The sequence below is a fragment of the Dipodomys spectabilis genome, unplaced genomic scaffold (genome assembly GCF_019054845.1).
Source record: "Dipodomys spectabilis isolate Male_0828 unplaced genomic scaffold, ASM1905484v1 ptg000137l, whole genome shotgun sequence".
NCBI lineage: Eukaryota > Metazoa > Chordata > Mammalia > Rodentia > Heteromyidae > Dipodomys > Dipodomys spectabilis.
Genome location: NW_024870814.1, coordinates 3,701,131 through 3,715,162, shown reverse-complemented (window position 1 = coordinate 3,715,162; position 14,032 = coordinate 3,701,131).

Below are 14,032 nucleotides of genomic sequence, written 5' to 3'. Positions count from 1 at the left end.
GATTTGTGAAACATTCAAATCAATTAAATCATATCATTAGAATTACAGCATACATACACTTGAAATTAAGTTCACTTCTGGATTTATTTTCAGATAAAACCAAAACACCAAAGGGAACAAACTGTAGTATTGAAACTTTGAGTATTTTAAATACTTATAATCTGAAATTAGGTAATGAATAAAAGATCTAAGATCTAATTTTTAACTTCATTTTTAACTCAAACCATATATTAAAAACAACTAGATATTTATTAAAGCCAGAAAAGGGACTAAAAACTATGTTAGGTCTCTATGTGAGAAAAAAAATACTACCTAATTTTGCTGTTGGTTCTGAATATACTTGCTCCCCAGAGAAATATATTTTAGCTAGGTATACCATTATAAATTTATTGTAATAAGAATATGATAAAATTTATCTTTGAATCATAAGAAAAATCATACAAGAGTTAATTTCCATTATTTTGCATAGATAAGAGAAGAAAATAGGGGCTTTATATGAGGCTGATTAAATTTGCTCAGTGATGTAATGGGAAAGTACTTGATTATTGATAAAGTTGAAGTTGGGAATTGAAAGTGAAAAAATAATTGAAAAGTTTTGTGCTTGGGAAAAATAAAAATAAAAATTCATGAAGAGTAGATAAGAAAGTTTGTCTTAGAGTTGAGATCTCAAGCATATTTTGTTCAATATTTCAGTCTGAACAAGGAAATTCAAACATTTCCTTTGGAACAGTTGAATTTATTCAAAAAATATTGAAGAACCAAGATTAGAAAGCATTATACTGAATGGTGAAAAGTTACAAAAACATTTTCTCTAAAATAAGGAATGAAACAATATGTTTACTCTACTCTTCAATATAAGATTGGAATTCCTAGCTAGAGCAATAAGGCAAGAGACAAACATAAAGGGGATCCAAATAGGGAAAGTAGAAACAAAACCCTCCCTCTTTTCAGAAGACATGATCCTGTACTTAAAGATCCACTTAGGGGCTGGGAAAGTGGCTCAGTGGTAGAGCACTTGCCTTGCATGCATGAGGCCCTGGGTTCGATTCCTCAGTACCACATAAGAAAAAAAAAAAGCCAGAAGTGGTGCTGTGGCTCAAATGGTAGAACGCTAGCTTTGAGCTGAAGAGCTGAGGGACAGCACCCAGTTCCAGAGTTCAGGCCCCACAATCGGTCTCACACACACACACACACACACACACACACACACACACAAAGATCCACTTAGATTTTTCTCCCAAGATACGTAATTTTGGCAAAACAGTAGTAGGATACAAAATTTATTCACACACAAAAAAGTCAATAACTTTTATGTATACTATCAATGAGAAGAATGAGGCTGAAATCAAGAAAGCAACTCCTTTAGCAATTGACTGAAAAACAACAACAACAACAACAACTAGGTATTAACTTAACCAAAATGAGAAGGACCTCTATGAAAAACCCATTAAAGTAGACTTAAGGACGTAGTAAAACCTCGCATGCTCTAGGGAGGATTAACATCATGAAAATAGGTACTACTGCCCAAAGCTACATACAAATTCACTGAAATACCCATCACATTCCCAACAACATTATTCAATATCAAACAAGCAGTTCAAAAATTTGTATGAAATAATAGAAGACCCTGAATGGCAAAAACAGTCCTTAGCAGGAAGAACAGTGCCAGAGGATATCAATACCAAACTTGAAACTCTGTTTATTACTTAGCCATAGTTGTAAAAACAGCTTGATACTGGCACATGAACAGATTTAAGGACCAGTGGAATAGAATCAAAGACCCAGAAGTGAACCCACAGACATGTAGCCATCTAATCTTTGATAAGGGGGCCAAAACCACAGGATGGAAGAAAGACAACGTCTTCAAAAAATGGTGGTGATGGAATTGACTATACACATGTAGAAAAGTGAAGTCAGATCCTGATATATCACCCTGTACTAGAATGAACTCCAAATGGATCAAAGACCACAATGTAAGACCAGATACTCTGACAACATTACAGGAAGAAACAGAAGAAGCATTAGCCATTCTTGGCACAGGTTGAAATTTCCTCAGTAAAGATCCAGAAACACAACAAATCATAAAAAGACTGGATAAATGAGATTGTATTAAACAGAAAAATTTCTTCATGGCAAATGACATAGCTACCAAGATAAATAGAAAGCATATGGATTGAGAGAAGATCTTTACTAGCTGCACATCAGACAAAGGCTTCATATCTAAAATATTCCTAGGGTTCAAAAATTAACCTCCCCATAAAACAAATCCTCATTGAAACAACAACCCCATCAATGAGTGAGCTAAATGCTTAAAAAGAGACTTCTGTGAAGAAGAAATAAGAATGGCCAATAGATACATGAAAAAGTTCAATATCTCTGGCCATAAAGGAAATGCAAACCAAACCATATTGAGATTCCACCTCACCCCAGTTAGAATGGCGATTATCAAGAAAACTAACAATTACAGATGCTGGCCCAGATGTGGCCAAAAAGGAACACTGCTACACTGTTGTTGGGAATGGAAACTTGTTCAACCATTGTGGCAGTTCCTAAAGAGAGCAAACATATTGCTCCCCTATTATCCAATAATCTAACTCCTGAGTATTTAGCCAAATGAAAAAAACCAATCCATACTAATTCCAGCAGCACCACCATGTTCATTGCAGGATTATATATCATAGCTAAGATATGAAATTAGTGATGGGGCCTCTCAGTGAATGAACAGATTAAAAAATGTTCCATATATATATATATATATATATATATATATATATATATAAAGAGAGAGAGAGAGAGAGAGAGAGAGAGATACACATACATACACACACACACACATATGCACAACGGAATTCTATGCTTCCATCAGAAAGAATGTCATTGTCCCATTTGTAAGAAAAATGGAAAGACTTTGGGAAAATATATTAAATGAAGTAAGCCGGACCCAAAGAAAGATAGCCAGCAAGGTTTCACTCATTTGTATTAATTAGAATGTTTCTATAAATCTGCAAGTCAATCTAATGTATAGGAAAGACAAGTACTTATACTTGGATGTGATTAATTAAATAGTACTCTAAATATCACACAGTGAAAACAAAGGAGGACATTCTTAGGGGAGGATCATAATGGCTCAATATTTATGTGCATAACACTATATTAAAGGATGCTTTTTCAGAACTTAGGAAGAGGAAAAACTTCCCATACTCCTGGTTCTGAAGGATCAACATCATGAAAATGACAATACTTCCCAAGGCTATCCAAAACTTCAATGTGATACCGATCAATATTCCAACCTCATTCTTCAATGAAATAGAAGAAGCAATCCAAAAGTTCATATGGAACAATAAAATATCCCAAATAGAAAAAATGATCCTTAACAGAAAGAATAGTGCTAGAGGAATATCAATACCAAATGTCAATCTCTACTACAAAGCCATAGTAATCAGAACAGCTTGGTACTGGTATGAGAACAGACCTGAGGACCAATGGAATAGATTTGAAAACCCAGAATTCAACCACAGACCTATAGCCACCTAGTCTTTGATAAGGGAGCTAAAAATATAGAATGGACGAAAGACAGTCTCTTCAGTTAATGGTGCTGACAAAATTGGTTAAATACCTGTAGAAAACTAAAGTTAGATCCTTATATATCACCTTGCTCCAGAATAAACTCTAAATGGATCAAAGACCTCGAAGTCAAAGCAGACACCCTGAAAACATTACAGGAAGAAATAGGAGAAACTCCAGGTCACCTAGGCAAAGGCTGCATTTTTTTTAAATAGAGACGCTGAAACACAACAAATCAAAGATAGTCTAGGCAAATGAGATTGCATGAAATTGTAGAGCTTCTGCAAGGCAAAGGACATAGCTAGCAAGATCAATAGAAAACCCATGGATTGGGAGAAGATATTCACAAAGGACATGGGTCTCATATTGAAAATATACCTGGAACTCAAAAAATTAAATCCCCCAACAACAAATCCTAAAAAAAACAACTGCCCGATAAATAAGTGGGCTAAAGACTTAAAGAGAAACTTCTCTGAAGAGGAAAGAAGGATTGCCAATAGACACATGAAGAAATGTTCAACCTCTCTAGCCATAAAATAAATGCAAATCAAAACAACATTGAGGTTCCACCTCATCCCAGTTAGAATTGCTATAATTGAGAAATCTAATAACAACAGATGCTGGAGGGGATGTGGCCAGAAGGGAACCCTACAGGATTGTTGGTGGGAGTGTAAACTTGTTCAACCACTTTGGATAGTAGTATGGAGGTTCCTCAAAAGACTGCACGTAGAGTTCCCCTATGACCAAGCAATCCAACTTTTGGGCATTTACCCCAAGGATCACAAACAAGAGCACACTAAAGCTACCAGTGCAACTATGATTAATGCAGCATTATTTACCATAGCTAAGATATGGAACCAACCAAGATGTCCCTCAGTAGATGAATTGATCAAGAAAATGTGGTACATATATATATATGCAATGGAATTCTACGCCTCCATTAGAAAGAATGACATCACCCCATTTGTTAGGAAATGGAAATACTGGAAAAAATTGTAGTAAGTGAAGTAAGCCAGGCCCAAAGAAACATAGGTCCTATGATTTCCCTTATTTGTAATAACTAGTATATGTCTGGGACAAGCAGAAAAGGTCAAAAGCTATGTACATATGACCAGATAAGATCATGTTAAGCAAAATGAACCTCAGGATAGGGACACAAGTGGTTTTTTCTTTCTTGCTATTGTTTCTAGTGTATTTATAATGTACCACATGATTTTTTGTTTCTTTGTAAGTTCCTCCCCCATGGTATAACCCCTGTTTTCACTGTATTTGATGCTGGTGCCCTTCATCTCTTGTGTATATACTTCTCTAATTCAGGGAGGGGAAGGGAAAAAACAAAATGCTTAAATAGGATACAGGTTGACCCATCGTAACAATGAAATGTACAAGACACTATGTTGAAAAATGAACTTTAAAATTTAGGTGGGGCAGGGGTGGGGGGAATGTAGTTTGGAGGTGGGAGGGGAGGAAGGTAGGGGAAAAACAAAGAGGGGGTAACAATGCTTGATAGGAATACATTCATGACCTTACTCATGTAACTATAATCCCTCTGTACAGTATTATAAAATATATAATTTAAAATAAGATGCTTATTGGAATGAACTCCAAGAAATGGAAACAAGAGCTTTATTATTGGACTATTTACATTTTTTTCTTTCTCTTTACCATTGATTTATTCTTTGTTGTCAGTGTTTTTTTTTTTAATTTCTGTACCCTTTGTCTTGTATATCAGTTTATCTGATTTGGGGAAAGGAAAGGAAATCACACAAATTGTGGGGAAAAGTGTGAACCAACTCAACAGTGATAAAATAAATTTTACAACTTGGGATGGGAAAGCATTTGGGGTTCTGGGGGGAGGAATGTGAGAAAATGAAAGAAAGGTTGACACTGTTCAAAAAGAAGTGTAACTCATAGTTATTTCTGTAACTATAACCCCTCTGCATATTACCTTTACAATAAAATTTAATTTTAATAAAAATATAAATTGTGGAGGGAAACATAACCATAATCCTGAGTGCTCATGAATGCAGTTGGTTAGGAAATAATCAAATTCATACCCTGTAATTCAAAAATGGAAGGAAAAATAAACATTTCGGTGAAGTAGCTTTTAGAAAGGAAAGCTTAGTTTGCTTGCGCTGCACCAGTTAATTAAATATCTGTGGTGGATATGACATAAGAAATGAAGCCATGTTCTAGAGAATAGAGGCATTGTTGTAATTTTGTGTTTTGAGGTATATGGAAAAAAATAGAGCTATTGCAAGATTAATGATAGGAGAATAGGCTCCAGTGTGAAATATACTGATAGTTACATGTAGGGAATCAGGAAGACCTCTTAAGTGTGAGATATTGGCTAGCAAAGCTTACAGTGATGGGTTAAAGGGAAAGACAATTGGCCTGTGGGTTTATTTGTAAAAAAATGTAAGATGAGGAATAAAAGATATATATCTGCAATATCTCTAAATTTAGGAGTAATGCAGTCACTATCTAAGGAATTGAAGAAAAGAGGGAAAAATGAGTTTTGGTCATTGTGATTTTCATTGTAGCTCACACTGTTGTACTCACACTTGGGAATATAATGGGAAGGTGGATTTCCTGGGCAGTTTAATAAAGATGCAATTTTAAGACATATTCTGAATGGATGTGTGTTTAATTCCTGTGATTTTATCTACTCACTTGGTACAGGTAAGGGAATTTTGGTCTAACACTGGCTCTTTGCAAAAATGTGTGAAGTCATATCTTTTAGCTTTTCTTTCCTTAATACAGACTAAAGGCATCGCTCAAGTAAGAAAATGACTAACACTTCCCAAGGCTATCTACAAATTCAACGCGATACCTATCAAAATTCCAACCTCATTCTTCAAGGAAATAGAAGAGGCAATCCAAAAATTCATATGGAACAATAAGACCCCAAACAGCAAAAATGCTCCTCAACGGAAAGAACACTGCTGGAGGAATATCAATACCAAATTTCAAACTCTACTATAGCCATAGTAATCAAAACAGCTTGGTATTGGCATAAGAACAGACCTCAGGACCGATGGAATAGAATTGAAAACCCAGAAATGAACCTACAGACCTATAGCCATCTAATCTTCGATAAGGGAGCTAAAACAATAGAATGGAAGAAAGACAGCCTCTTCAGTAAATGGTGCTGGCAAAATTGGTTAACTACTTGTAGAAAACTAAAGCTAGATCCTTATATATCACCCTGCACCAGAATCAACTCCAAATGGATCAAAGACCTCGAAGTCAAAGCAGACACTCTGAAAATACTACAGGATGGAATAGGAGAAACCCTAGGTCTCCTTGGCTCAAGCCCAAATTTTCTGAATAGAGACCCGGAAACACAACAAATCAAAGAAAGGTTGGACAAATGGGATTGCATGAAGTTGCAGAGCTTCTGCATGACAAAGGACATAGCTAGCAAGATCAATAGAAAGCCCACGGACTGGGAGAAGATCTTCACTAGCTATACAACAGAAAAGGGTCTCATATCTAAAATATACTTGGAACTCAGAAAATTAAATCCCCCAACAACAAATCCTCACAGAAACAACTCCCAATAAATAAGTGGGCTAAAGAGTAAAGAGAAACTTCTCTGAAGAGGAAAGAAGGATTGGCAATAGACACATGAAGAAATGCTCAACATCCCTAGCCATAAAAGAAATGCAAATCAAAACAACATTGAGATACCACCTCACTCCAGTTAGAATGGAAAAAATCAAGAACTCTAACAACAACAGATGCTGGAGGGGATGTGGACAGAAGGGAACCTTACTTCATTGTTGGTGGGAATGTAAACTTGTTCAACCACTTTGGAAAGCAGTATAGAGGTTCCTCAAAAGACTTCACATAGAGCTCCCCTATGACGCAGCAATCCCACGTTTGGGCATTTACCCAAATGTTCACAAACAAGACCACACTAAAGCTACCAGCACGACTATGTTTATTGCAGTATTATTTACGACAGCTAAGATATGGAACCAACCCAGATGCCTCTCAGTAGATGAATGGATCAAGAAAATGTGGTATATATACACAGTGGAATTCTATGCCTCCATCAGAAAGAATGATATTGCCCCCATTTGTTAGGAAATGGAAAAACTTGGAAAAAATTATATTACGTGAAGTAAGCCAGGCCCAAAGAAACATAGGTCCCATGGTTTCCCTTATCTGCAATATCTAGTATATGTATGAGTCAAGCGGAAAAGGTCAGATAATGTGATGTTAGGAAAATGAACCCTCAGATATGTATTTTAATGTTTTTGTTTTCATGCATTTGTTTCTAACGCATTTATAAGATTATTTCTTTGTTGCTTTGTATGTCCCTCCCCCACAGTATAACCCCTGCTTTCACTATATTTGATGTCAGTATAACTTGTGGAGGAGAAGGGGAAAAACAAGTCGTTTAAGGATTCAGGTGCACCTGTTGCAACAATGAGAAGTACAAGTTGTCATGTCGAAAAACGAGCTTTACAACGTTGGTGGGGGGGAGGATTGGGTGGGGGTGTGTGGGGGGAGGCTGGGAAGGGATGAGAAGGGTAAACAAAGGAGGAGGCTGCAATGCTTAATAAGAAATGTATGCATTATCCTGCCCGTGTAATTGTAACCCCCCTGTACAGTATGTTCACAATAAAATAAAATAAAATAAAATGAAAAAAAAGAGAAAATGCCTACATACTCAAGTATAGTAAATAAAATAAAGGATGGAAGGATGAATAACTAGCTAGCTAGCTAAATGATAGAAGATAGATTGGTTGATAAATAATAAAGACATTGTTCTGGAAGAGATAATATTAAAATGAGTGACAGTAAGATAGCTAAGCATGAGTTTCATGGATTACAATCTAAAATCTTTCACTTACTATGTGTTTTTTTTACCAGTCCTGGGGTTTGAACTCATGGCTGGGGCAATGTCCCTGAACTTCTTTTGCTTAAGGCTAGCAATCTACCGCTTCAGCTACAGCGGCACTCTGGCTTTTTCGGTTTATGTGGTGCTGAGGAATTGAACCCAGGTCTTAATACATGCTGGCCAAGCACTTTATCACTAACCCACATGTTTAGCCCAACTCTTCACTTTTAAAGATTTGGAATATTCTAAAAGGATAAAAGGAACATGGTGGCTAGGGCATAGATAGGAAATTATTTCAAAAAGAAAAAAGTGATCAAAGAAGACAAATATTGCTAATAGTTGAAGATAAAAGAAGCTAAAAAATCAAAATTAATTTTGGAAACAAGTTGTAGGTGGTAGCTCATGTAGTAAAGAGTCAGTGATATCAGTGTTGATACCCCAGAACACACACACACACACACACACACACACACACACACACACACACACACAAAGTAATAATTCCTTCAATGAGTTTTGTTACAAATAGAAGCAAAGAAACCAAATATTTTATGGGTTTTCAGGAAGAATATTTCAGCCTGCTGGCATGATAATATTATAGAATATAATGTAGATAATACAGTTGGCAATGTAGATAGGATATGGGACCATTGCAGAAGTCATAGCTGGGAGTGATAGGAAACTCTATGCTAGAAGAGAGGTTTATCTAAGGGATCAGTGGAAAGGACCTATTTCCACTAGGAGGGAAAGCCCTCTGCATGGGTAGAACAAAAATGGTAGATGTGGATTTGAGAGTACATGGAAGTTAATTATTTTTACCAATGATTTTTTTTTCCACCACTGGAATGGCATGGCTATTCATGAAATGTCAAAGAATGACATTGCCCCATTTGTTAGGAAATGGAAAGAACTGGAAAAAATTATATTAAGTGAAGTAAGCCTGGCCTAAAGAAACATAGGTTCCATGGTTTCCCTTATTTGCAATAAGTAGTATATGTCTGAGACAAACAGAAATGGTCAGATAAGTTGAGGTTAAGCAAAATGAAATCCAAGATAAGGACTCAAATGATTTTTTTCTTTCTTGCGATTGTGTCTAGCATATTTATATTTCTTTGTTGCTTTGTACGTCCCTCCCCCACAGTATAACCCCCATTTTCACTGTATTTGATTTTGGTATAATTTGTGGAGGGGAAGGGGAAAAAAAACAAATTGTTTAAATAGGGACACAGGTGGACCCATTGCAACAATGAGTTGTACAAGACGTTATGTCGAAAAATGAACTTTACAACTTTGGCAGGGGGTAGGGAAGGTATGAGGGGTGGGGGAGATGGGAAGGGATGGTAAGGGGAAACAAAGGAGGAGGCAACAGTGCTTGATAAGAAATGTACTCATTACCTTGCTCATGTAATTGTAACCCCTCTGTATGGTTTTTTCACAATTAAAAAATAAAAGAGTTGGACAGAGATATTAGTGTGATAGGTTGAGAACAGTGTGAATTACTATTGATACAGGAAAAGTGAGTGGCAAAATAAATAAGAATAGTCTGCACCATTTTGAGAGTCCCACTGAATGTAAGACTTAAATTTGTTTACTCTACTATTTTATTTTTCACCGGTTTTGTTGAATGTAGAGGTTCTTGTCTTATCTTCTATATCAAAGTATACTGATGTCAGTTTTATTTTGTTTGTCTGGCTTAAAACTATTTACACTTAAAAGAATAAAGCATGTATCTGAGATAACAGACATGTTTTCAAGAAAAATGATGTATGAAGATTACTCAGGCACTCTGGTAGAACTCATTGAAATCATAGCTATTCATTATTGATTGTTTCCAAGGCACCTACCAGAGAAATTCCAGGGTAGAAAACCAAATGGCCATGATGAAATATGTCTCAAAAGAAAGTAAAATGCCCTGAAGTTAGATGAAAAGACAAGGAGTTTAATGGTGTATCCTGAAGATATTGACCTGAAAAGAAGAATGGACATCCTAATTGGATACAAATACTTTTCTGGAAGTAGCAGGGTTACAAATCTCTATGTCCTTCCACCTTCCTTTCACATAAGTTTATGTTTAAGAATTTTTAAAAAGTTGGCCCTTTGCATTTAAGAAAATGAGTGATTAAGAAAAATATTTGGATAATATTAGATTGTCATTAAATACCCATTTTTGAAAACCAATTTAAAATTATTATATGTAATGACAGAAATTAGTGTAAAAACTTTTACCCACTATGCAAAAGAACATCATAAATAAGAATTAGACAATAAATTAAATGGTAACGATCACTACAGAGAATACTTCTTTCAGTTCATAAGATTAAAAGTTTATATTTATGAAAAATCTTCCTATTTGTGAATAACAGGCCCTCAGATATTCTGAGCCAGGCACTGGTAGGTCATGCCATAACAAGAAAGTCTGTCAGACTCTTCTTGCCAATTAATGGCCAAAAAGCCAGAAATGGAGTGGTAGCTCAATTGTTAGAGCAAAAACAGACCAGAGACAGTACCTAGGCAACTGAGTTTAAGCCCCAGTAGTGGTACCAAACAAATAAATTCTGAATCCTTAAGATTACTAAAAAATGAAAAGTAAACTGAAAGTTAGTTATTAATGAATGTAGTTAGTAATATAGTTAAAAGCATATTAAGAGCATGAATGCAACAAAAATGAAGCTCTGAGAATATATGAATAACAGGAAGATATGTACATATCATACAAACATAGATAAGTTGTTGTACTTTAATCACTTCCAAAATGGTTTGTGTAGATGCCCCTGAGTAGTAACTATGTAGCTGATAATGATATGTCACAGAGAAACTTTACAATGACCAGAGAGTAATATAAAGACTGAATATGGTAAAGCACATTTTATGCATGTGGTACATAACACACAAAAAAGCCCACTGCATCAGTACTTTGTGTTAATTTTTAAGTGTCTATGATTAGAAGAGAAGAAATATAGGCCTGGGCTGGTAAGGTGGCTCAGTGGTAGAGCGCTTGCCTTGCATGCATGAGGCCCTGGGTTCGATTCCTCAGCACCACATAAGCAAACAGAAAAAATCTGGAAGTGGTGCTATTGCTCAAGTGGCAGAGCACTAGCCCTGAGCTGAAGAGCTGAGGGATAGCGCCCCAACCCAGAGTTCAGGCCCCACGACTGTAACCCCCCCAAAAAAGAAAAGAAATATAGGACTAAAACATGGCTTATAGCTTTAATTGTATTTCTTGGATACTGTTTATTAATTGAAGTAGGGAAAATAGGACAGAAGGAAAGAGGAATGGTCAGCTAATTTTTCAATACTAAAAAATGTGAGGCAAATGATTCTAGAAAGAGATTTGTTTTGGGTCATCTGACATCGCCAAAACTTCTAAAGGCCTCATCTAAAAGCTCTTTTCACTGAAGTTTGCTGTGGCTGTGCATACCATCAAAAGGCAAGACAGGTCTGTGTATATGTAGGTGTGTTTGGTATTCTTCTTTAAAAAGTCAAAAGAGCCAGGCGTCGGTGGCTCACGCCTGTAATCCTAGCTACTCAGGAGGCTGAGATCTGAGAATCGCGGTTCAAAGCCAGCCCGGGCAGGAAAGACCGTGAGACTCCTATCTCCAATAAACCACTAGAAAACCAGAAGTGGCGCTGTAGCTCAAGTGGTAGAGCGCTCACCTTGAGCTGAAGAGCTGAGGGACAGCGCCCAAGCCCAGAGTTCAAGCCCCATGACCGACCAAAAAAAAAAAAAAAGTCAAAAGAATGCTATCACCAAGGTTTCAGGATAGTGAATTTATCTAATTGTAATAACTTTCCAAAGATTCTACCTCTAAATATCATAGAATAAGTTTCCATCTTGCTGTTTAAATCTTGACAGGGTAAGATTAAATTTCAACAGGTGAAAGCTTCGCAGAGCAGGGCATGCAGACCATACCCAGGTGATAGTAGTGTGGAATGGAGGAGCAAGAGATCTGATGCAAAATATTTGGAAGGAGACTGCACCTATCAAACTATTAAAAAGCTGCTCTTGTTGGAGAGGCTGGATAGGAGACATACTCCATCAATGGCCTTAATATAGGACTTGTACAAAACATATTGAAACACATTCATACTAATCATATTATTCATGAATATTTTAACTGTCTCAAAATATTTTGCCTAAAATGTTAAGGTATTCTTGTTCTAAAATAATAGTACCTACCCTAAAAAGGAATTGTAGTATAATGCCCGGAGACTTGGAGCGCCAGAAAAGACCATCAGGGACCAAAGATCAATGCAAGCTGCAATGAGTCTTTTATTGAGGAGCTCGAGCATGGACCTCTCTGAGCACGGACCTCTCTGTGCACTGACCTCTCTGTGCACTGATGTCCGAGTGCTGACAAAAGGTCCCCAGCACAGGGTTACAACACTTTTTATATGTTCTTTGGTAGGGGTAAGGGCTCAGTATGTATTGACAGCAAATCAATACACCATGCGGGAAATTTAAATCATAATTCTAGCGGATGATTGGCGCAACACAAAGCGGGGAAAAGGGCTGGGGCTAATATTTGGTCGGACTAAGGACTGTTGTGCTCTAAAATAATTGGACAGTACTTCTAGGATGACTTAGGGGAAGTGGTTGCCAAATGGCCACTATCTCTGATCCTGGCCCTGGGGAAGAGGTTACCAGATAGCCACTATCTCTATCCCAAGCGGGGAATCCCCCGCTTGGGATCGAGATAATGGCTCAGAGTTAAGAATTTAATAGAGGGCTGGGAAGGTGGCTCAGTGGTAGAGTGCTTGCCTTGCATGCATGAGGCCCTGGGTTTGATTCCTCAGCACCACATAAGCAAAAAGGAAAAAGCTGGAAGTGGCACTGTGGCTCAAGCTGTAGAGTGCTAGCCTTGAGCTGAAGAGCTGAAGGACAGTGCCCAGCCCCAGAGTTCAGGTCCCACGACCGGACCCCCCCCCCCCCAAAAAAAAAGAAATTTAATAGAATGAAGTTAGAAAAGAGTTAGAAAGTCTCTCTGTGCATTAAATGGAAAAACCAATGCTAAACTCTAAGGGGATATACATATACATATATATATATATATATATATATATATATATATATCCTTTAAAAAGGAAAAGGAAGAAATCTTTCCCCATAGGCCTGTAACCTCATATGTTTTTCTACATGAGGAAAGAACTGAATCCAGAGATTGCAGCTTCTTAATTAACTGTCATGGGAATGTTTAGGTGTGAAATTAGTCACCAGAGGGAGCCCATATTATTCTTCAAAAGCAATCACAAAAGACTGAGGACAAAATGAAAATCCATGTAGATTGGGTCAAAGGAGTTCAAGGAGAGTGCAGAATGTTCTTTTGCTGTTCCTAGAATTATACTTTCCTCGCAAGTTAAAGCTTCAGAATAAACTAATTTGAACAGATGCAAAGGCTTTTCAGAGTGAAGACACGGAAGTAAACAAAATCTATTTTTCCCCTCAGTGACTATTTATCCATTGACCTTCACATTCACGTAACATGAAAACTACTTTTGTACATGCTGTTTCAATTTACACAAGAATAAGACATTTTGTGAAGTTTCTGGACAGGTTAACTCTGATGATTTCTAAGCAACGAAAGTGACAATAATTGTTCCATTTTCCCCTCAAAATTG